At 43.7% G+C, this 24,211-nt stretch overlaps 1 protein-coding gene across 1 annotated transcript in view; it reads left to right on the top strand.

The window, feature by feature from the left end:
- The first annotated feature begins 572 nt into the window (after positions 1 to 572).
- The window catches only part of LOC5574521 (xenotropic and polytropic retrovirus receptor 1), a 104,954-nt gene continuing 81,315 nt past the window's right edge, over positions 573 to 24,211 (top strand). The window contains exon 1 of the mRNA XM_001655122.2: positions 573 to 1,215. The gene's annotated coding sequence lies outside the window, so the exon portion shown is untranslated. The remainder of the gene's footprint in view (positions 1,216 to 24,211) is intronic.

Here is a 24,211-nt window from a genome sequence, read left to right as displayed (position 1 = left end):
GCTGCATAACATTTCATTGAAGTTCGTCAATAATGACTTAGTGTGTAAGAGGTCAATTTAGCCGCTTATTTACATCTGTGGAAGCCGCCCGAAGTCGTCACAGCCGCCGTCCCATTGTTTCGACTTTGACATTAGCTTCGCATCTAGAAAACTTCGCATCACATGAGCAGGTGCGATTACGGTTTAGTGCTGCGAAGTCAATAACAATGGCTTTACTCACTTTTGAGCAGTTCCACTTTGTTCCAAAGTGAGTCGAAATCTACTCACTTTTGAGTAGATCTGAACGAGCGTGTATTAACGGTGGCCATCTGACATTTCAGCTGTCACAATTCCGTTTAACGGTTTGTTTACACCGTGCCAGAATTGTCAGTTCATTGCAGGGCTGCCACATGTACAGATTTTTCTGTATTACACAGATATTTTTATTCTGACACAGATTCAATTTGTATGGAACACAGATTTTCTATCAACATTTTTTGTATGGACACAGATTTTTTTGTATGGGACACAGGTTTTTTAACCTCGTTGATACAGATTTTCTATCAAATCATCTGGCAGCTCTGGTTCATTGTTCGCTCGCCACCACAGTTCGCAGTTTACTCCTCCGTCGCGTTGTGTTTGGTTCGTTCTCGTCGTCGGTGGTGCGCAAAAAAAAATCTGGTCGGTTCTTCCGTTCCGTCGTTCTTCTGTCCTGTTGCTGCTGCTGGTGTCTAGGCTTCTTGGAAGTGACCTTTTCCGTAAAGTTTCGAAACGGTCCTAAATTCCTTCGATCCTAGTAGGAAGTGAGTGCAAGTTTCGAGGAACGGGAATCGTATTGCTCGACAGAAGAAAATAAATTGGATCACGACGGAGTTCGAAGGTGAAGAAGTGCGTTTTTGTTTTGTCTCGTGTCCCCCGCAACAGCTGATGGGAGCGGAGCTCCTGCCAAACAAGGCGACGGAGACAACAACAAGAACGGAACGGAATCGGAATCGGTAGTGTGAGTGTGGAATCGTGGGTGAAGTGGCAGGAGAGGCCAGTGGCCAACAACAGCGCGCGTAGTTGTGTTGCCTTTTCATGTTAAATAATTAAGAAAATTGAGCTTCGAATTCCTCCACTGGAAAGGAGTGCTTTGTTTTGGGTGCTGCGAAACTGCTGGTCAATTTTGCATCCAGTTCCGGAATTAGAATCTGATTCGAAGAGGTGTGGATTCCCGGATCTTGCTGCCAGTCCATGGTAAGTCGTGACGGATTTATGGGTGGATAATTGTGGGAAGGGGGGACGGGTATTTGCACAGCAACACAATTGCACCTTCGTATCAGAGACAGGACAAGCAGTGTATGATAATGATATGCAAAAATGCAATTGTATCTCCCCAGAGTTAGCCAGAAGGGACACAAATGGGTAAGAGCCAGGCTTAAGGGGCATTTACCCGTCTGTCTGTGCCTTGGGGTTATTTTGAACCCAATCATTTGAACTTTTTTAAGTTCACATTAGTTCTAGAGCTCCATTCATTTTTGAAGAACTCAAGACAAAACGAGCCAGATTTATACTTCGGTCGGGAATTCGGTCAAAAAATGGTGCACAAAGAATTTAGAGTAGGTGTACCAGTTATGGCTACGGTGGCGCTATCTTTGCTTTCAATAGCTGCCGTTTTGATTATTTTAATGATCCATTCAGACAAGCCTCTGCCAATGCCACGAACTCCGCTTCCATGGAAGATAATGCTACGCAGCTTTGCTTTCTGGACGCCCAGCTGAAAACACCACCTCCAAAACGAATCAGAAAACCGGTATTTAACTTCCGGTCACGATGATTGCCGGCCCAGTCAGCATCTGCAAACAGCTCTAATCCCGAGCTTGGCGATCCAAGGTTCAATTCATAGTCACATGTTGCCTTCAGATATCTGAGCACCCTTTTGGCTTCCTACGAATCCAGTTGAGTGGGACAGCTTGACTACTGTGCCAGAGTCGATGTGCTGACAGCTATGTCCGGACGCGAATGAACCTCCACACGTACAGCAGACCTCCTGTCAGGCTGAGATACTGAGCGTTACTCAACAGACGATCTTCCTCCTCTTTCTGTTGTATTTAGGCTGGATCTAAGGGAATTTTGGCCGATTCGTCATTCTTCAGATCGTGTCTCTCTGCCAGCTTCAAGATGTATTTTGTTGGTTCAAATTGAACCCGCTGGAATTCCGCACGAATTCAATTACGAGAAAATGCTTCACGTCCCCCAGGTTGGCAACTTCGAAGATTTTCCGCAGTTCACGGAAAATTGCAGTAAATTCCTCTTCACCGTATGTGACGATTAGCATCGTAGCGAAGTAGAGAAGAATGAACGAAATCGATTGGCCCTTTTTGCCAAACGTATAGGCATGGATCTGCAGTCGAAGGCTTGATTTCCTTTCCTCGTAGCATTTGGTCGATTCGCTGGTTTCATACACGGGCGGATCTACGTCTTTAACGAACATCTGACGACGGCTGGCAATGGTCAGATAGTTGGGAACATCTCCTAGACTCGTTAGCTTGGAATTTTTGGACAGGTAGCTGTAGACCTGCTCGTATTCATTGTTGTCCTGAGTTGCCACTAGCATATTGTCGACATACAGTTAAACGAATGACATTCTGCAATGCTGCTTCAGTTTGTCCGATATCCACTGGTTCCAGTGCGTTCCTCTTGTTTCAGCCCGTAGAGGCTGCGCTTCAGGGTTACTTCATACTTCCCATGTCGAATTCTCCTGAAGGGATGCAAACTCATCGTCCATGGCTTTCTTCCATTCGTGGCGCTCTTGGCTTCGCATTGCTTCTTCATACGTACGTGGCTCATCTTGCTGAGAAGAAGGCAACCTGGTAGCTTCACTATACCGCACTGGTGGAACACCAATGTTGGAACGGTTGGATCGTCGCACTTCATGAATGAACCTCATCTTCGGCCTCGATTTCGATAGCAGTGTCGTAATCGTCTTCTTCACACAACGTTTATTCATCGAAACTTTCGAAATCGCTATCCTCGGATGATTCGCTTTCGACCCGTGGATGCTCCTCCTCAACCTCAACGATAGGTTCACCGACTTCTTCAAACTTCTTGGACACTGACTTGAATGGATAAAATACGACGCCTTCATCAGTACTTCCTTTTTCACCTGACATCACGAGACACGACGAGCCTGTTCGTCACGATAGCCCTTATGCTGCGAGTTACCGACGAACGTAATTTTTATCGATTTTGGGTCCAGCTTGGAACGCTTCTCCTTTGAAATCCACACAGGCTTGCGACTCGAATAACCTCAGATGACTAACGCCAGGCTTCTCTAATCTATCATCTCTGACGTCCCCCCGCCTCAAGGCCTACCCGCCCGACTCTGGTGGGCCTTTGGTTGTTTTCTTTCGATCCAAAGGCAAACGGTTGAACACTATTCAGATCAGCAAGGATCTGACTAGCGATTCTCTTCCGTTGTCGCCATTGACACAGTGGGTTCTGGTAAGCTGCACGTCACCGTCAGTGACCGTAAACAGGCCAATGAGATTGTGGCCTGTGAGCTCTATACTCGTGAGTATCAAACTTATCTGCCAAGCCATCGGGTTGAGATTGCGGGAGTGTTAACCGAAGGCAGTATGACCTGCGAAAAATTGGTGCAGGGTTGTGGTCGCTTCAAAAACCCTTCTCTCTCATCTGTCCCCATACTAGAGTGCAAGCAATTGCATTCCGTATCCCTGGTGGGAGAAAAGAAGATCTATTCACATTCAGACTCCTTCTGTGTGACCTTTTCCGGATCTGCTTTGCCGAATTTTCTTGTAATCGGCAAACTTTGTTTACCTGTACGGCTGTACGTACCGAAGGTAATGAATTGCACCAATTGCAAGCAGCTGGGCCATACTGCCCAGTATTGCTGCAATAAACCTCGCTGTGCTTCTTGCGGAGAGAGACATGTGGATGGTGGATGTAGTATACCGCCAAAATGCGTTTATTGCAACGAAAGTCCACCACATGCCCTCGAAAACTGCCCGACGTACGTACGCCGGCAGCAACATCAGCGACGATCTTTAGAGCAGCGCTCTCGGCGTAGTTTTACCGAGATGTTGTAAAAGGCTGCTCCGTCTGCTGAATCACAAAATATCTACTCTTCTCTGTCTCTTGATGATCAGGGCTCCGACTCTGAGGTTGGTGAAGGAATTTCCTTCGTTTTCAAGGGTTCAACGAGGAAGCGTGTGAGACTCCAGAGACTCACAAAAAAGCCTCGGAATCTGCCTAGCAGTGATGACCCACCAACCATGGAAAATACTAAGTCTGTCGCGAAAGTCTCAAAGCTTTCACCTCCTGGATTCAAACTCCAAGAGGAAAGCTACCGGGAAAATCTCAAATCCCAAATATCCCAAAATTTCAAACTGCTCAGCCAAAAGAAAGTTCGCATTCGGAGCCCCTAGGACAACCTCAGGGCGTTTCAATGTTTACGCTTTCTGGCATTGTAGATATCATCCTTAATTTCTTCAATGTTTCTGACCCAGTGAAGAACATTGTCAAAGGATTGCTTCCATGTGTGACTCCTCTTTTGAAGCAGCTGGCTTCTAGAATGCCCCTCCTTGCAACGATCATATCTTTTGATGGATAAATTATCCACAGAGGTCGAAGATATGATTTCTGTTCTACACTGGAACTGTCGTAGTATAATGCCTAAATTAGATAGTTTTAAATTTTTAGTTAGTAATTTACAGTGCGATGTTTTTGCGTTATCAGAAACATGGCTAACACCTGATGTGGCCCTTCCTTTCCATGATTTTAATATTATTCGCCTGGATCGATCCGACTCATATGGAGGAGTGCTTTTGGCGATCAAAAAGCATCACTCGTTCTACAGAGTCGATCTGCCGCCGATGTCAGGCATTGAAGTCGTTGCATGTCAGGTGACTATCCGTGGCAAAAGCCTCAGTGTCGCCTCCATATATCTTCCTCCGAGATCGACGATATCTTGCAGAGATCTCTCTCATATCTGCTCAGTTATGCCAGAGCCACGGTTGTTCATTGGGGATTTCAACTCCCACGGAACCGGCTGGGGGGAACCGTATGACGACCATCGATCAACGTTGATATATGACCTCTGCGACGACTTCAATATGACAATTCTCAACACTGGGGAAGTTACACGAGTGGCACCTCCAGCTCAAGAAGGAAGTCCTAGGGATAGCCGTTTAGACCTCTCAATATGTTCAAGCTCATTATCGCTGGATTGTTCATGGAGGGTAATCCAGGATCCCCATGGTAGCGATCACTTGCCGATCGTAGTTTCAATTTCCAATGAAACACAACAGTCTCCATCCATCGATCTCGCCTACGACCTCACGAAACACATTGACTGGGGAAAATACGCGGAAACGATCATTGATGGAGAACAAGCGGTAGAAGTACTTCCTCCGTTGGAAGAGTATCGATTTTTATCCGAGTTGATTCTCAACAGCGCGCTTCAAGCACAACGCCGTCCTGTGCCAGGTCCGTCGGTTCGTAAGAAGCCTCCCAATCCGTGGTGGGATGACGAGTGTAAGGAACTCTATCGCGAGAAATCCGCCGCGTTTAAAGACTTTCGGAAACGTGGTTCAATTGACAACTATGAGCGCTATTCTTCCCTTGAACGCAAGTTTAAAAGCTTGGTTAAAGCGAAGAAGAGCGGTTATTGGCGTCATTTTGTGGAAGGATTATCGCGTGAGACCTCGTTGAGAACGCTTTGGACCGTCGGAAGAAGAATGCGTAATACATCGTCAGTTAATGAGGATTGAGAGAGCTCTCCTGGATTATCGATTTCGCTAAGAAAGTTTGTCCGGATTCCGTTCCTGTTGATCGCGTGCGTCGAGATATTACGGTGGATAGGGACGCCATGGATTGACCGTTTTCGATGGTTGAATTCTCACTTGCTCTCCTTTCATGTAACAATTCCGCTCCAGGAATGGATCGAATCAAGTTCAATTTGCTTAAGGGCCTCCCTGACGTCGCAAAGAGGCGCCTATTGAACTTGTTTAATCACTTTCTGGAGTGTAACATTGTTCCGGATGACTGGAGGCAGGTGAGAGTAATAGCCATCCAAAAATCCGGGAAACCCGCGTCGAACTATAATTCGAACCGTCCAATTGCGATGTTGTCGTGTATTCGCAAGTTGTTAGAGAAGATGATTCTCTTTCGACTGGATAATTGGGTTGAATCGAATGGCATGCTGTCAGATACGCAGTTCGGTTTTCGCAGAGCCAAAGGAACGAACGACTGTCTTGCGCTGCTTTCTTCAGAAATTCAACTTGCCTTTGCCCAAAGGAGCAGATGGGTTCAGTATTTTTAGATATTAAGGGTGCTTTTTACTCAGTTTGTGTTGATGTCCTTTCCAACAAACTCCACGCAAGTGGCCTTTCATCAATTTTGAACATTTTTTTGTACAATTTGTTTTCCGAGAAGCATATGAGTTTTGCTCATGGCAACTTGTCAGTTTCACGAATTAGCTACATGGGTCTTCCCCAGGGATCATGTCTGAGTTCCCTTCTTTATAATTTTTATGTGAGAGACATTGATGACTGTCTCATGGAAAATTGCTCGTTGAGGCAGCTTGCAGATGACTGTGTTTTTTCTGTCACAGGATCAACAGCACCTGAACTACAAGGACCCTTACAAGATACTCTGGACAATTTGTCTACTTGGGCCTTAAAGCTGGGTATCGAATTCTCTGCGGAGGAAACTGAGATGGTTGTCTTTTCAAAGAAACACAAAACTGCCAAGTTTCCGCTTACACTCATGGGTAAGACAATCACTCATAGCATGTCTTCTAAATATCTTGGGGTCTGGTTCGACGCCAAATGCACCTGGGGGAAACACTTTGTGTATCTGACACAGAAATGTCAAAAACGAATCAACTTCATGCGAACTATAACCGGAACATGGTGGGGAGCCCATCCGGAAGATCTGATCAAGCTGTACCAAACAATTATCTTGTCGGTCTTAGAGTATGGTAGCTTTTGTTTTCAATCCGCGGCGAAAACACATATGCTGAAGATACAGCGGATGCATGAACTCGACTCACGCAATGAGTTTAAAGGTACTTGCAGGAGTACAGCCCCTGACAGATCGTTTCGCGGAGTTAACACTCAGGTTCCTTATCCGTTGTGAGATTCTAAATCCATTGGTTATTGAAAACTACGAAAAGCTGCTTGAACATAACCCTCAAACTCGTTTCATGAGTGTGTACTACTGGTACATGACGCTGGAGGTCAGCCCATCTTCGGTTAACACCAATCGTGACAACTTCCTAGACTTCGACTGTTCTACTGTAGTATTTGATTTGTCCATGAAGCAAGATATCCATGGTATACCAGATCACTTTCGTTCAAAGTTTATCCCTCCCATGTTTGCAAGTAAATTCGGGCATGTCAGCGAGAACCGACAGTTCTTCACTGATGGGTCAAAAATGGATGATATCACTGGTTTCGGTGTTTACAATGTTTTTCATAGCGCCTCCTTCATGCTTCAAAAGCCATGTTCTGTATATGTTTCTGAGCTAGCAGTTATACATTACACCTTAGAGTACATCAGTTCTCTCCCACCCTAGCACTTCTCCATTTTTTCCGACAGTCTAACTAAGCTCTCTGGAGGCTGTTCGATCAATGAAGCCGATGAAGCACTCAGCGTACTTCCTGAATAGAATACGCCAAGCATTGAGTGCTTTGTCAAATCGCTCTTACACTATTACCCTAGCTTAAGTCCCTTCCCATTGCTCCATTCCGGGCAATAAGAAAGCGGACTCTCTGGCTAAGGTAGGCGCTAAAGAAGGCGATGTTTACGAGCGTCAAATCGCCTTCGATGAATTTTTTGCATTGGCCCGTCGGGAGACCTTGATCAGCTGGCAACAGAAATGGAGAGACGGAGAAATGGGTAGATGGCTGCATTCCATATTTCCACAGGTGTCGAAAAAAACATGGTTTAAGGGGTTGGGCATGAGCCGTGATTTCATTCGTGTCATGTGTCGGCTTATGTCCAATCACTATTCGTTAAGCGCGCATACCCACCGTATTGGGCTCTCAGAAAGCAATCTCTGTGTTTGCGGCGTGGCTTACCAGGATATCGAACATGTCGTATGGGGATGCGGTGAGCATCGTAGCATCAGATCTGATCTGACTGAAACTCTCCGGATCCGAGGAAGACAGCAGAAACATGTTAGGGAAGTTTTGGCGGGCCTTGATTTGGAATATCTCTTCTCTTCTTCTTGGCATTAACGTCCCCACTGGGACAGAGCCGGCTTCTCAGCTTAATGTTCTTATGAGCACTTACACAGTTATTCACTGAGAGCTTTCTTTGCCAAAGTTGCCATTTTCGCATTCGTGGCAGGTACGATGATACTCTATGCCCAGGGAAGTCAAGGAAATTTCCTTTATGAAAAGATCCTGGACCGACCGGTATTCGAACCCAGACACCTTCAGCATGGCTTTGCTTTGTAGCTCTAACCACTCGGCTAAGGAAGGCCCTGATTTGGAATATATGAATTTTATTTACCTGTTTTTGAAGCGTATCAATATCCGAATTTGATTATCGTTCGTTCCCTGTCTTTCGTTTTCCCCTTCAATTTCTCCTCTTCTCGTCGTGTCTCCCACAAACCGTTTCTGTTTAATTTCGTTACAGATCTGGATATCCTGTCCCATCAACATAGAAATCTAAATAGCTTAAGAAATCCCGAAAAATCCTTTCAATTCCTGTTGTATAAATTGTATTCACTAACCTTAAAACTTCCCCATACTAACAAAGTTATTAAAATAAATAAAATGTAAACAATGTAAAAAAAGAAAATATTTTGGCTCTGTTATGCCCTACGGCATAGTTTCCCAAACTGTGGGTCGCGACCCCCTGGGGGGTCGTGGGACAGTTTCTGGTGGGTCGCGAGAAAATTTCGTTTTGAGCTTGACATCCAGGACACATTATTTATTTTTTTCAATCAATGCTTCAAATGTTTGATATTGCACCAGTCAGGAATATTCACGGCTCTTGAAGAATCTCTTGAATTTTCAATTTGCTTGGGATTGGAATCATAATGGATTACGAGACCAAACTTTCTGCATTCCGTAGAGCAAAATATTAGGGGCCCAGATAGCCGTAGCGGTAAACGCGCAGCTATTCAGCATGACCATGCTGAGGGTCGTGGGTTCGAATCCCACTGGTCGAGGATCTTTTCGTAAAGGAAATTTTCTCGATTCCCAGGGCATAGAGTATCATCGTACCTGCCACACGATATACACATGCAAAAATGGTCAATCGACAAAGAAAGCTCTCAGTTAATAACTGTGGAAGTGCTCATAAGAACACTAATCTGAGAAGCAGGCTTTGTCCCAGTTGGGACGTAACGCCAGAAAGAAGAAGAAGAGCAAAATATTCAGAGATTGATTCAGTAAACTTCATGATAACAGATTGTGATTATTTTTCTCGATAATTTGCAGTATCTTAGTTTGAAAAAAAAAAAAATAACAATATATTGATTTTAAAGCAACAACCATAGCGTGTGTAATATTCTTACAAGAATTATAAAGAACGATAGGTGTGAAATGTTTTAGTTGAGGAAACTAAACATCGCATTTTTATTTAATTTCTGAATATTATATATCTTTCAAAAATAATTGAAAAATTTATTAGTTTTACCATCAAACAATATTTACTGGATGAAGTCATTTTGTTCAAATTTGTATAGAGTAAAGTGGGGCAAAAGTTCGAGTGGGGTAAGAGTTTCTTTTTAAGATTTTTAGCTCAATTTAAAACAAATCTTATTAATGTCATGGTGGTTCGAATGCTATTCAAGTAATAGACTTTCACTCCAAATATCATAAAAATCGATTGAGATTTGGAAAAGTTATGGCTATTTGTTGTTTTTCGACGTGAATATTGTAATTTTTGGTCAAACTTTCGTTGCATGGAACCAATTGAAGATACAATATTTTTCAATATTTTATGTAAGGGCGTTTCTAGGCCTATCATAAGGTTGCTTTGAGGTGTATTAGTTTTTGCATAAATGCTTGAAAACAATTTTTGGCCCATAGTGGGGCAAAAGTTCGAATCAGCGGGGCAAAAGTTCGACTCATGTATAAAATCACGGAAAAATTTGCAAATTGCCTAAAATCCATATATTATCTTCAAATTTAGTTAAATTTGTCTGATCGTGTGAGAATTGTCACCAAAATTTTACATTTCCACTTAGTTTTGCGAAAAACTGCTATTTTTGAGTACAATACAATTAACTCGGTTTTGGGCAATTATTTGATGAAAATGTAGTGTGTATTTTTCGTTAAACTTAAGTTTACGGCTGGTGTAAGGTATGCCTGTCATAAAAGGATCGATATTTTGTGTTTTAGCCAGCGAACTTTTGCCCCACACTAGATTCGAACTCTTGCCCCACCGGAGGGGCAAAAGTTCGAATAAGACAATCAATTTTGAAACTGTTATAACTAAAAATGAGTAAATATTTTGAGACAAGTTTGTTCAGCAAAATTATAGCCAATATGTTGAAGGTTCACTGTATGGTATTTGTTTTGTTTTAACTGATATTGGTTTCCTGGAAACTTTGATTATACCACTAAGGTCGAACTTTTGCCCCACCTTACTCTAACTACGAAAAAGTTTCAAATATGCACCATTTACAGTTGGTAAAGCACTCATCTAGCGTATAAGAGTCCTGGCTTTGAATCCCTGCCGATCACGTGGATTTTTTTCATAGTTCCACCGATAATTTATTCATTTTTACCACGTGTAATGAGTTAATTAATTTAACCATTTACAATTTCATCATTTTTATTACAATTTTCAGCAAATGATTTCAAAGTAGAAAGTTGGTCATAACCTTTATCTAGATGCCTGTGACGAGAAAATCTAAAAGAATTCGTTGTTTATCTTTACAATAACGAAAATCAATCAAAAACAACAGTGGTGCTTACTTTGACTATGCAAACATGAATTTTATAGATTGCATGTCTATCACTTTCCTGACAATGTAATTGAAGATCTCGAAAATTTAAGTACGAAACTCATTTTTTTTCCACAATTTTTCACTGGTGGGTCGCGAGAAATTCTCTTGATGACTAGGTGGGTCGCGTACACGAAAAGTTTGGGAACCTATGCCCTACGGCACCTAAGCCTTCCAAATAAACGAATTAAGTAAAAAAAAAATCACATTAAAGCCCCAATTTTATTATACTTTTAAACAATCATGCGAAGAAGACAAAAAAAAACTCGCGATTATCCATCAACATGTGAAATGATTTCAGGAATCGGTTCACTAACAAAAACAATTAAATTACAGCCCTTCAAAGTGCTCTGGGGTCATATTGAACCCAGAACACAGACAAAGGGTTAAAAGTGGAGCAACTTCGCTGCATCGAAGTGTGGCCTGAGAGCGGAAGTAAGATATTTCAAGTTTAAAGTGGCTATAAATACACTCCCTCGGGAGATAGAGAGACAATTCTCCTGCGAGGCCGAACGGTGACTTAAGGGCAGAATAATTCGGTCTTTATTTAGCTTGGCGATTGCGGAGCGCGTTTCTTCGGACACAACCTCCGCAACAGTTGCATTCAAATCTTTGCTTGTTGCTGTTTGAATTGGTCTATGGACGACGTAGACGTGCGCGGACTGCTGAAAAAGGGGGTGTTAAGGCATTATCGAATTGTAAAATGTATCAAATTATGCGCAATTATTAGTTCCCACCCTGTAACCCACATGTACGTAAGCTAGATGTAAGATGATTTAGCTTCTCTATCACTATCCTTCGGCTAACGAGTGAAACATCCGACCGAACACATTGTTTCCAGTGTTCGTATTGACCACGCTATAGGATAGAAGATCTCTGCGCAGATCAGATCGAACAATCAGTTGAAATATAGCTCTTCGATAGAACGCACGTTGTCGTCGCTTTGTAGCAGGAAAGTGAAAACCCCTATCCCCTTTCTATCGTTCCGGGCACCACGTGGTGTTCTGATTGTCGAAAAGAGCTCCGTGTTCGAGAGCTACCGGATATTTCGGATCTTTGGCGAACCCCGTACTCCAACATATTTCTGGTCCTTCGAGCCGGATTGCGCCGTGACTTAATTCGGACAGTCACGCGCAGTTTTTGTGCATTTCGATTGTTCCCAAAGTGATTTTTCGTGTCGTTGGTTCTCGAACATTTCGCCGCGTGTGTGCTAAGTTAGCAAATTGTGTTCCGAGCATCGGACAAAAGTGCTGAAGAGAGTGTCGCTGCTATTGTGTTGTGTGGCCGTGATTCGGTGATAGTGCAATCGGAATAGTTCTGGAATTTCTTCGAGTTTCATCTTCCTGTGTGGCGCGAGAGAGAGGCTAGGCTTGGGTCGGCATTGTGCTGATCGGACAATAGATGTGCAATCTATTCATCGCGAGACAACCACCAAGGCTTGACGTCATCGATGGTAGCTATTGATCGGCTGAGCACGTGAGTAAATCATTGCATGCGTGTGAAGCTTTGGAGCAAATAAAACGATTTGTGTACGTGTTTTATTGGGCAAACCACGTGATAGATTTGTTGCTTTATGTCTGCAAGTCGATGTTTTCATCCCAATCTAGTTGGTAGCTAGTGTGCTCTGGTGAGAAGAATTGGCATTTCGAGTGATTTTCATCACCTTTTGAGATTTTGGGCTGCTGGTCGCTGTGGAAAATGGCGCCGGGATTGCGTGAGTATTATCGCTTGGAGCGGTTCTACACGAACACGTTAACCAATGCAAAGCAATTTATGGATGGGTATGACAGTGAACAGCACAGCGGACAACTAGAGGGATGGAAGCAGCGAATTGAGGGACTTTTCAAGGATTTTCAAACTAATCGCCTTGCTATTGAGGTGTTGGAAGACGTCGAAGATGATGGGTCAATCAGGGGTGGAGCTCGAGATGATGATGAACAAGATGCAGTCGACGAAAAGCATCGTCTCATCCATCAAAGGTTCGAATTAGATTACGTTTTGATCTCCAGTTTTCTCACAAACGAGATTCGAAAACTCCAGCTCGGTAATCCCCCAAACCCAATTCCTCAGGCTACCGAACATTCGCGCGTCAAACTTCCTGAAGTTAAACTCCCTAGTTTTGATGGCACCATTTCGGAATGGATCACTTTTCGCGATTCATTCAAATCGCTCATTGATTCCAATCAGCAACTTACGCCCTTTGACAAGTTCTCGTACCTCGTAGCTTCCCTAACTAAAGATGCGAGGAAGGTTGTCGAATCAATCGAGCTCCCTGCGGCTAACTACCCGGTCGCTTGGCAGCTTCTGGTGAAAAGGTTCGAAAATAAGAAGCTAATTCTGAAAACCTATCTCGATGCCCTTTTTGCGATCGAACCGATGAAAAAGGAAAGCTACGATTCTTTGTTGCGGTTGGTCAGTGAGTTTGAACGGAATTTAAGCTTGATCGACAAGATGGGATTCCCAACGGAGAATTGGAGTGTTATTTTAGCACACATGGTCTGTAGTCGCCTCGACCCCTCTACCTTGAAGCAATGGGAATCACATTACCGATCGACGGAGGTCCCGGAATACAAGGACCTCATCACGTTTCTCCATGGTCACTTGTCAGTTTTGCAGTCGTTGCCACCGTCCAAATCGCAGTCATCAGAGTTCAGCAAAATGGATCAACATCGGCCGCTGAAATCGAAGATCAACACCGTGCACACCGTTACCAGTCCAGCGACCAGCTCGTGTCCATTTTGCTCAAAATCTCCACATTCGCCATTCAAATGTGATACGTTCCAAGGTTTGTCAGTCCCACAACGCTTCGACCTTGTCAAGAAGAAGAACCTCTGCATAAATTGCTTCTCTCCGTCGCACATGCTTCGCAGTTGTCCGTCTAGTACTTGCAGAGTCTGCAACCAGAAGCACCACACTATGCTCCATCAAACATCGAATGATCGTCCTTCCGCTCCCAGCAAACCCATCGCTCCTCGCTCAAATCCGGTTCCTCCGGAGAGTCAAACCATCTCAAACCAGTCTTCTTCGCAATCGAATCCGTCGTCGTCGTCCTCGTCAGAAACCCAAAAGCCTTCGTCCTCCGCCTCTAGCCTCGTGTCCACCACAGTCGTCGCCGCTCCAAGAAGCGCTCCAGCTACCGTCTTGCTTCAGACGGCGATCATCAAAGTATTTTCATCAAATGGTCACGTTCAGTGGGCCAGAGCACTGTTAGATCCAGCGTCGCAGTTGAACCTCATCACCGAAAATCTCGTCCAACGATTGAAGTTGCGCCGCTATCAGTGCCATCAGGAAATCGGTGGCGTAGGCAACTCTGCAATCGTTTCTTCTCACGCTGTTCTCGTTCGGATGGAGTCTCACTGCACAGACTTTGCTGTTGAACAACCCTGTCACATTTTAAGGAAGATCACTAGGGACCTTCCCAACAGGTCAATTGATTCTTCGCCCTGGACGATTCCTTCGAATATCATTTTGGCAGACCCTAAGTTCCATGAGCCAGGTCCCATCGATCTGTTACTTGGCATGGAGCTTTACTACGATTTACTGCTAGAAGGATTCACCAAGCTGGGTCCTGAAAGACCGATCCTACAAAACACTGTATTCGGTTGGGTTGCATCGGGAAAAATCGGTTCCAGCCCACCTGAACGGGTCCCGAAGGTAGCTCATGTATGCAGTAGACAACCTCTCGATAAGTTAATCTCTCGTTTCTGGGAGATCGAATCGTGCTGGTCAAACAGCACTCAGTCCATTGAGGAAGTAGCCTGTGAAGATCACTTCACTGCTCACACCTATCGAGATGAGTCGGGAAGGTTTGTTGTTACTCTTCCCAAGCATCAGTCCGTTTTGGCCCAACTAGGTAGCTCAGAAGAGATTGCTACTAAAAGATTTCTTGCTCTGGAACGTCGTCTCGATGGGAATCCCAAGCTAAAAGAAGAGTACACAGCTTTTATCGATGAATATCACCAGCTGGGTCACATGGAAGAGGTGGATTTGAATTCATCGCCTGTTGGTCCAGCGTATTACCTACCTCACCACGGAGTAGAGAAAGTGGACAGCACAACCACTAAACTTCGGGTCGTTTTCGACGCTTCCTGTCGAACCGACAGTGGAATTTCTTTGAATCAGGCGCTGATGGTGGGTCCTGTAGTTCAGGACGATCTCTTCGCTATTCATCTTCGCTTTCGCATGCATAAGATCGCCATTATTGCAGACATCGAAAAGATGTATCGCCAAATACGCATTCATCCGTCGGATTATCAACTACAGCGCATCCTTTGGCGTAGTTCATCTTCTGAACCGCTACGCACTTTCGAACTAGTAACAGTGACTTACGGTGCTAACGATTATCCACTGGCATCGTTAATTTTGGGCAAAGATTTTTATGTGGATGATATGTTGACCGGCGTCGACGACGATGAAGAAGGAGCTGAACTTTGTAGTGAATTGTTGGAGCTACTACAATCGGCTGGTTTCAGTATTCGAAAGTGGGCATCTAACTCTTCCACGTTTCTCTCGAAAATTCCTATCGAATTACGTGACAAACGGTCGTCCTTTGCTTTGGACTCGCTCTCATCTCCGATTAAAACGCTCGGCATTCAGTGGAATCCATCCACCGACACGTACAGCTACGCAGTTCCAGAGTGGTCCAAGGAAGCCGTTATCACTCGTCGCATCGTGGCATCAGATACTGCCAAACTCTTTCTGCCGCTCGGATTGCTGGGTCCGATCGTAGTACTGGCCAAGATATTCATACAATCTCTCTGGCAGACCACCTTTTCTTGGGATGAGCCGCTGACTCAGGAGCAACAGCAGTACTGGTCTGAGTTCCGGAACAGCTTAGAAGACATCACATCAATTTCCATTCCGCGATGGGTAGCATACGCCCATAATCCTGTCCTGACAGAGTTGCACGGATTCTGCGACGCTTCAGAGAAGGCATACGGCGCATGCCTCTACCTGCGAACTGTATCGAGTGACGGAACCATCTCAGTTAGACTAATGGCTGCCAAATCAAAAGTAGCACCGACTGGGAAGTCTAAAAAGCAGACTACGCTGACTTTACCGAGGTTCGAACTATCGTCAGCTCTTCTTCTGGCTCATCTTTACCACAAGGTTTCCGAAAGCATCGAGTTGAAAACGAAACCTTTCTTCTGGACTGATTCAATGATAGCTCTTTGTCAGATCCGATCGCCACCTGCTCGCTGGAAAACGTTCGTGGCGAATCGCGTGTCTGAGATTCAACGCCTCACAGTCCATGGAACTTGGGCTCATGTACCTGGCTCAGAAAACCCTGCGGATATAATTTCGCGTGGTATGAGCCCCGCACAGCTGAAGGAAACGTCAGTTTGGTGGAATGGATGTGAATGGCTTAGTCAACCGTCTCGCTTCTGGCCGCCCATCAATCGTCCGATCCCAGAGGATCTTCCTACTGCCGCTTTTGAAGAACGTGCTGTTTCATTGCCAGTGCAAGCGGTACAGCCCAACGAAATCTTCGATTCTCGCTCATCGTTCTCCAGTCTGGTTCGGGTAGTAGCTTTTCTACAACGATTCGTACACAATGCATCTCCTCGAAATCGAACCGATCGGAAGATTGGACCTCTCAGCACATTGGAGCTGAACAACGCTACTATAACATTAGTAAAAATCGCTCAACAAGAAGCCTTTGGAAAGGATATCTTCGAAATCACTTCGAAGGGACAAGTTGGTTCGCACTCAGCTTTGAAAAATCTCGCACCAATCATGGTTGACGGAATCCTCCGTGTTGGTGGTCGTTTACGGAACGCAGTTATCTCCGAGGATAGAAAACATCCTATGATCCTTCCAGCACGCCACAAACTAACAGAACTCGTTCTGGTTCACTACCACCTGAAAAATCTTCACGCTGGCGCACAGCTTCTGGTAGCCTGTGTTCGGGAGAAATTCTGGCCCTTGCGAATTCGTAATCTGGCTAGGAAGGTGGTGCACTCCTGTGTAAACTGCTTCCGCTGTAAACCCACAAATCTCGAGCAACTAATGGGGGACTTACCCCCGGAGAGAGTCACGCTGACTCTGCCGTTTTTGAACACTGGCGTAGATTTGTGTGGACCGTTCCACTTTCGCAAGCTGCCTAGGGCCCCTCCAGTGAAGTGCTACGTGGCTGTTTTTGTTTGCCTTGTCACTAAGGCAGCCCACGTAGAACTCGTTTACGACCTTAGTACCGCCGCTTTTCTCGCGGCATTGCATCGATTTGTCGCTCGCAGAGGTAAGCCTAGGCTTATCGAGTGCGACAACGCCACAAATTTCAAAGGAGCAGCAAGAGAACTAGCACAACTGCGAAAACAATTCTACGACCAGCAACATCAAGCAGAGATAATTGCCAGCTGCGCAGACGACGGTACCGAATTCAGGTTCATCCCACCCCGCAGCCCTAACTTCGGGGGCTTGTGGGAGGCGGCGGTGAAATCATTTAAGAAGCATCTGCGGGCTACCATAGGAAATTCGGTGCTTTCTCAGGACGAGTTTGTGACACTACTGGCTCGAATCGAAGCTTGCCTTAATTCTAGGCCTTTGACTCCGCTCTCTGCCGATCCCAATGATCTGGAAGTGTTGACTCCGGGACATTTCCTTGTCCATCGTCCGCTCACATCATTTCCGGAACCCAATCTGTCAGAGGTTCCAAGAAACCGTCTCGACCGCTGGCAGGCAAATACCGAATTACTCCGACGCATTTGGAAGCGTTGGACTACCGACTACTTATCAGGGCTCCATCCACGAACAAAATGGACTCAGCAGCGCAACAATATAGAGGTCGGCACCCTGGTGTTGATCAAGGAAGATAACCTTCCACCCTTAAAATGGAGGTACGGCCGTGTCATTCGCGTCTGCCGTGGCTCGGACAACAACATCCGTGTAGTCATCGTGCGGACCGCCGACGGGGAGTTTACCCGATCGATTTCGAAGATATGCGTTCTACCGTTACGCAGGCCCGTAGAAGATGACGTCGACACAACCAATCCAAGCTCAGAGGACTGAACCCTTCCATCGCATTGCTACGGCATTGCGCAACGTGGAGGCCTTAGGGCCTCCGACCGTGTAAGTTAGTTTTTTATTGAATTTTCAAAAAGCCTAAAGAATTTTTTGTCCTCCGGCATGTCCTGGCTCCGTGATGGCTACTTCAACCCCGAGTACGCCCAACCCTGATGATCATCAATCCCTGAAAGGCAAGCCGCCTGCATCGTACTGGCAGTGTGGCCAGTGTTGGAACCCTGCGGCGAAGTGGCAGACTACAGCGGACTTCAAAACAGGACAAACTGCAGTATCGTTCATCATGGTTCATCGGTTGAAAGTCGACCCTTTCAACGGGGGCCGGCATATGTTAAGGCATTATCGAATTGTAAAATGTATCAAATTATGCGCAATTATTAGTTCCCACCCTGTAACCCACATGTACGTAAGCTAGATGTAAGATGATTTAGCTTCTCTATCACTATCCTTCGGCTAACGAGTGAAACATCCGACCGAACACATTGTTTCCAGTGTTCGTATTGACCACGCTATAGGATAGAAGATCTCTGCGCAGATCAGATCGAACAATCAGTTGAAATATAGCTCTTCGATAGAACGCACGTTGTCGTCGCTTTGTAGCAGGAAAGTGAAAACCCCTATCCCCTTTCTATCGTTCCGGGCACCACGTGGTGTTCTGATTGTCGAAAAGAGCTCCGTGTTCGAGAGCTACCGGATATTTCGGATCTTTGGCGAACCCCGTACTCCAACAGGGGGTAATCAGTTGAAATAATGTTCGATCTTATCAGTGTGCATCGTACTCTCGTTTGGCACGGTATAGTTCTAATAGTACTAATGGGTATCCAATGTTGAAACATTGGAGCAAATATCGAACAAAATTATTATCAATTTTAGGCAAAAATCGTTGCAATCTTCTAGTCTAGGTTAAGTTAGGTTAAGTTTAATTGATACGTGATTTTTTTCTCCTATAAACAGGTTAATTTAAATCCCTTGTTTTAATTCTGAACTGATACGGGAAATTAAATGTAATATGAGTTAAGGAAATGATAATAATAGCTTGATTTAATTTAACCAAATTAGAACCACAGTGTTACCTAACACAGAACTCCTATGTATGAAAAATTAATGTATTGTTTAAAATGACACTGATAAAGAAATGCAATAGATTTTGCAACCTACTCTCCTAACTCTGCTGGCTACGTCCATGGACTCCTTCATCTCCATAGTAATTCAATTGCGATTGCTCTGCCACCAGCTGATAATGGCCACTTCTCTCTGCCGTTACCTTGAGGAGCCAACTCACTTATCAGACATTTGTTCGACAATATTGGCAATAAACGATTGCTCGTTGCCGCTTTATCTGGTCCTCAAAGATTACGACCCATCACATTTCGGAAATATTGTTCCTCAAATCCCTAGCTATTGACGCTGCTAGATCGCTATCAAGATCTGCTGACGATCCTCACTGAGCAGGTGGAACATGCCATCGTCATTATCGTAGATTTATAAGTTTTCTTGTGGGATGCCAGCGAATTGGTCCACAATAAACCCTTCGAGAGTAAACAAACGGACGGCAAACAGGTTTCCTCTGCTCGGGCAAACAAGAGCATTATCAGTTGAGGAATCTCGTTGATCTTACTCTCTCGCTTGACTCTACCCACAAACGATACAATAGGTAGTAGCGTTCAGAGAATAATTGCAAGAGTTTGCTATCCTTCACGCTGCTCACGGTTAGTTACGCGATTCGATTGCATTAGCACCCAGTTGCATCGAGAATGGAAATTAATGTCGTACCTATCCATCCGTGCTTGCTGCTGATAAGAAACTGTGTTTACCTTTGAAGCTGTCTGTGCGGTCGTTCTGTCCTTCTCGCCCGACGATTATCGTCGCAATGTGAACTGGCAGTGTGTATAGCTGTGCTGCTGTAAGGTGAGTAATTTTCGTTGGTCTTGCTCCCTGAGTTTGTAACCGAAAGGGAAGATTGGGCTGAACTGCCTTAGTTTTAAAAATTTCGTGCTGTTCAAAATAATTCCTTACAAATTGCATCAGCAATTTCTCATTATTTTAAACTAATAATGAGTAAACAGTAAAGTAAACAGTTTGTTGGCTTTAAGTTTTGTCGGGCGTGATGGACCACATACATTCAAATTTTTCCTTAATAATTCACAGTTGACCATTTAATAGGAAATTCTATTAAGGCGAAGTAGGTCGTCATTGAAATTTGTACGCGTCGTTGATGATTGTTGCTAATTCATCTCACGATTTCGAATCAAAAGACGGGGTTGGTGGTCTAATGGCTACCGCTTCCGCTTCATAAGAAGAAGATCATGGGTTCAATTCCTGGCCCGTCCCTTTCCTCATACTTTGTAGTTGTATCTCTCACTTGCTTCTATCTTCCATTCTTAAAACTATCATACTCAAACTGTTCGTTCATAGCAAACGCTAGAACCAGAAACGGATAAGAAACCATTTCTCTAACGCATCCATTCTTCTATCATAATAGTATGCCTTCCCTTACGCCTGATACATAGGCAGTCTGCTCACCACAAAAGCAAACCTCTCTGTTATGCCTTTCCCCCAATCCATACACTCCCGCATGAACTGGCGTAGACGCAGTGGTATATACGGTCTACGCGGGAGCCAGTTTAGTGCAAAATCAATTCTGCATTCGGACGTGACAGGCGCCATTGTTGCCTAAAAATAGAAGATCACCAGCACTTATACACTGAGTGTGTCTGTTGACTACTTGATTCGTTTGGTTCCTTGTGTAAGTGCAGCTGATCTGGCGATACTGGAGTAGCATCCACGGGCAACCAATCAAGCTCGAGCTCAAGCCCAATTCAATTGCTGTTCCAAAATTCAGATTAAATTCTTGAGGTATCCTAAACAAAATGCTTGGAGATATTCCCGAAAAAATCGTGGAGAAATTACTTGGGAAATAATAACTAAATGAACTTTTTAAAAAATTCATAAAAAAACATACAGTAATACTTGTCGTAATGTCACAAGCAATTCTCAAAAAAATCTTAGATCTCAGAGAAATGTATGTTCTGATGCTATGAAGAGTCAAACAAGTGGTCTTTCATTTCCTATTTTTAAGGCACTCAGTCGCTACCAGCCCGACGAAAAGTTTTCTTAGCCTTGTGGTAGAGGCTGGCATGAAAATGATGGGTTAGTAGAAAAGGGGTGTCAGTGACAAAAAAACTAGTTTTGTGTTAATCTACCCGGAACTTTGTTCAGCAATTGTTACTTTTATGCTAAATTATATGGGAATCAAAAAACAAACCAGTATTCCAAGATTTATGTTATTTTTTATTTGAGCAGAAAAATCACCTGAAAATATTGTTCTAACGAAGAAAAAAAAACAAAAAAAAATTAGAATTTCCTCAACTTAACTCAAAATGACCAAAATGGCACTTACACCGCTTTGTGTTTGAGCCCCTTACATATAGTAACTTTCAATTTTCAGCTCAGGGTTATATTTTTTCTTAGATTCACTGTGCACAAAAAAAAATGCTAACGTTTGTCCTACCCATGGTATTCAACGTGGATGCGCCTCTGCATGAAAGCATTAATATTTTTCAAGACGTTACACAAATCTAACTGTCACTTGTTGGGCCCATTCACAAATTTCATAACGCTGAAGGGGGTGGGTGGGTGTTCTTGAGATGTTACAGCTCATACAAATATTGTACAATGTTTATACAAAAAGCATTATGAGGGGGTGGGTGGGTATCAAAAATAGTCATTTTCAGCGTTATGAAATTTGTAAACAAGCCCTTTTCATCTAAGTCAAAGCGATCTTTGCGTTCGATGGTCTTTTCAGGTCTTTTTCGAGTGAAATGTGTGTGAAAAGGATTTCAAATTGTTCATAAATGGCAAGTATCTAAATTCATGAATAGTGCTTATGTTTTATAAACTGTATTCATGATTTAAGCTCCTGCTTCATGATTTCATGATCAAAATTTCCATTTTTCATATCAAAAATAAAAATAATAAATGACAGGTAACAAAATCCATGAATAGTGCTTATGTTTTCATGATTTTCATTCATGGTTCCTGCATACATGCTTCATGATTTCATGATTTAAGTTGAGACTTTTCTACGCTAAAAATTTAAAAAGTAACGCCTGCGTTACGGTAAAATGATTCATGATTTTATTACCTTTAGTCGTGGTGTATTTTCATAACATAAAAATACACGTTCCTCCTGAAATCATGACTCTTCTTCCTTGTTTGGAGTGCCGCATTTTTCCCCGTGTAATATGTAATATTGTATGTAGTACAGAATATCGTTTAAAATGAATAATTTCTTAACAATGTTCATGTGATCACCCTGCTTTTCATTCATAAAGAGGGATTCAAAAATGCAAAGCATATTCAAAGTTCAATGTTTAACTGCCATACTTTCCGACACGGAGAAAGCTCTTTCTGGGTCCATCCGGTTGTTACTTGAATTGTTGCTGCCCATGCATCGTGAAGTGTCAACAAATATTACGCTTTGAGGACGTCATATTTGGATGATCCCTTTGGTAATAATCCAATTCAGCTTTTAGGCACAACAATACCTAAAGCATGAATATCGTTATATCCGGCCACTCCCATCTTTACCGTAACTTGGGAGAGGGGAAGGAAATATTAACGTAGCCCTTCCATAAAGAGGGGCCACCAACTCAGCGACACCCTCATACTTAAGTGTTACGGAGGTGAAGGTTGGGATAAGTATATAAGGTCAGGATTTGCCTGAAAAGCTGACAATGGACCAAAAGCAATTGTTGTTTAAGTTTTTCCTATTAGTCTTTTGAATACCGCATTATAAAATACATTTGTTTTTTTAATGCATAGATAATAATGTTTTAGTTTTTTTCAATACTAAAATATGAACAGACATTGACGGGGTTGGTAGCCAGTGGCTACTGCTTCTGTTTCATAAGCAGAAGGTCATGGGTTCAATCAATACCAATTCCAATATTATTAGATTGACCCTTTTTGATTCTCCTAATCAGTTCGGCGCTTTGGTTCAGCATAGATTGAGTTAGGCCTTTTAAATCCCTGAGTAACATTTAACGATTATGTAAGAAAAATGCAAAATAATCGTAAAATGTTGAAAAAATGAGAGATAAAAAAGAATGAGTACAAGAGGGCCATTCTGGTTTTGATGTCAATTTTCAGTTAGGCCCTTCCAGGTATTCCATGAGCAGATAGGTTCTTTTATAATTTACCCGAAATCACCCTTAAAATGCCTTTTGCATTTTCAAGATAATTTACAAAGATAATATACGTAGATATTGATAAGAATAGTAAACGATCGAATTTTTTTACATTTTGCAATCAGGCCCTTTTCAAGTGTTATGCCAGCTATGGTATTCGGCTTTGCGGACGAAAGCGACCTCATTGGAATCGAAGGCATTAGAGGAGGCTTTCGTTTGCCTGAAGAGGAAGACAGCGGAAAGAGGCTTGATCATCAATTTTACTCTCAAAAACGTCTGACATGGAGTAAGGGTGGCTGATCTTCGTCCTCGGGCCAGCATAGGACTCTACAAGCCAGTCGTAAAATTTATCGGTACAGGAAGCATACAACGTAATTCTGAACGGAACAATCGGCATGGAGATCGACCCAGGGATAGAAAACAGATTAACGGTTTGGAAACTGGAATCATAGAACTGTAAATCTCTCAATTTCTTGGGAACTCCCGCATTATTTCCGTTTTATTGTGGGTCCGCAAGTTGGGCATTGTAGCGCTGCAGGGGATTTGCTGGAAGTGATCGGTTGCACATACGTATAAAGATGATTACCAGCTACCAGAATTACGGCAACATACACGAGCTGGGCACAGCTTTTACAGCCCCACCCAACCAGTGTTATTCAGCAGCCATTAACAACCCAGCAGAAGGTGCCGTTCGTGGAAGGAAAGCGATGTAACGGTTGGTTCGACGAGGAATGTCGACGGTTTTTCACGAGATGAATGCAGCAGTCATAATGTGGAACGATACAAACAGAAGCAAAGCCAGTCTGTTCCTAGATAAAAAGCAATTACAAGAGTTGGAGTGCTAAGAGATGAAGCAGCTGTATCGGAATAAGGAAAGAGGTATCTTGACGGGCGAACGTGAGGTGATTGAACGATGAAAGCAGGAATACGATGAACAGCTCAATGGGAAAGAGACAAAACTCCAAGGCAGCAGGACTAACGGTTTCATTGGTACGGAGGATGTGGTAGACGTTCCAACTATCTTGATAAGTGAAGTTAGGGATGCTATCAAACA

The sequence above is a fragment of the Aedes aegypti genome, chromosome 1, assembly GCF_002204515.2.
Source record: "Aedes aegypti strain LVP_AGWG chromosome 1, AaegL5.0 Primary Assembly, whole genome shotgun sequence".
Classification (NCBI taxonomy): Eukaryota; Metazoa; Arthropoda; class Insecta; order Diptera; family Culicidae; genus Aedes; species Aedes aegypti.
Note: the sequence above shows the minus strand (reverse complement) of the source record. Positions and strands in the feature narration are given on the sequence as shown.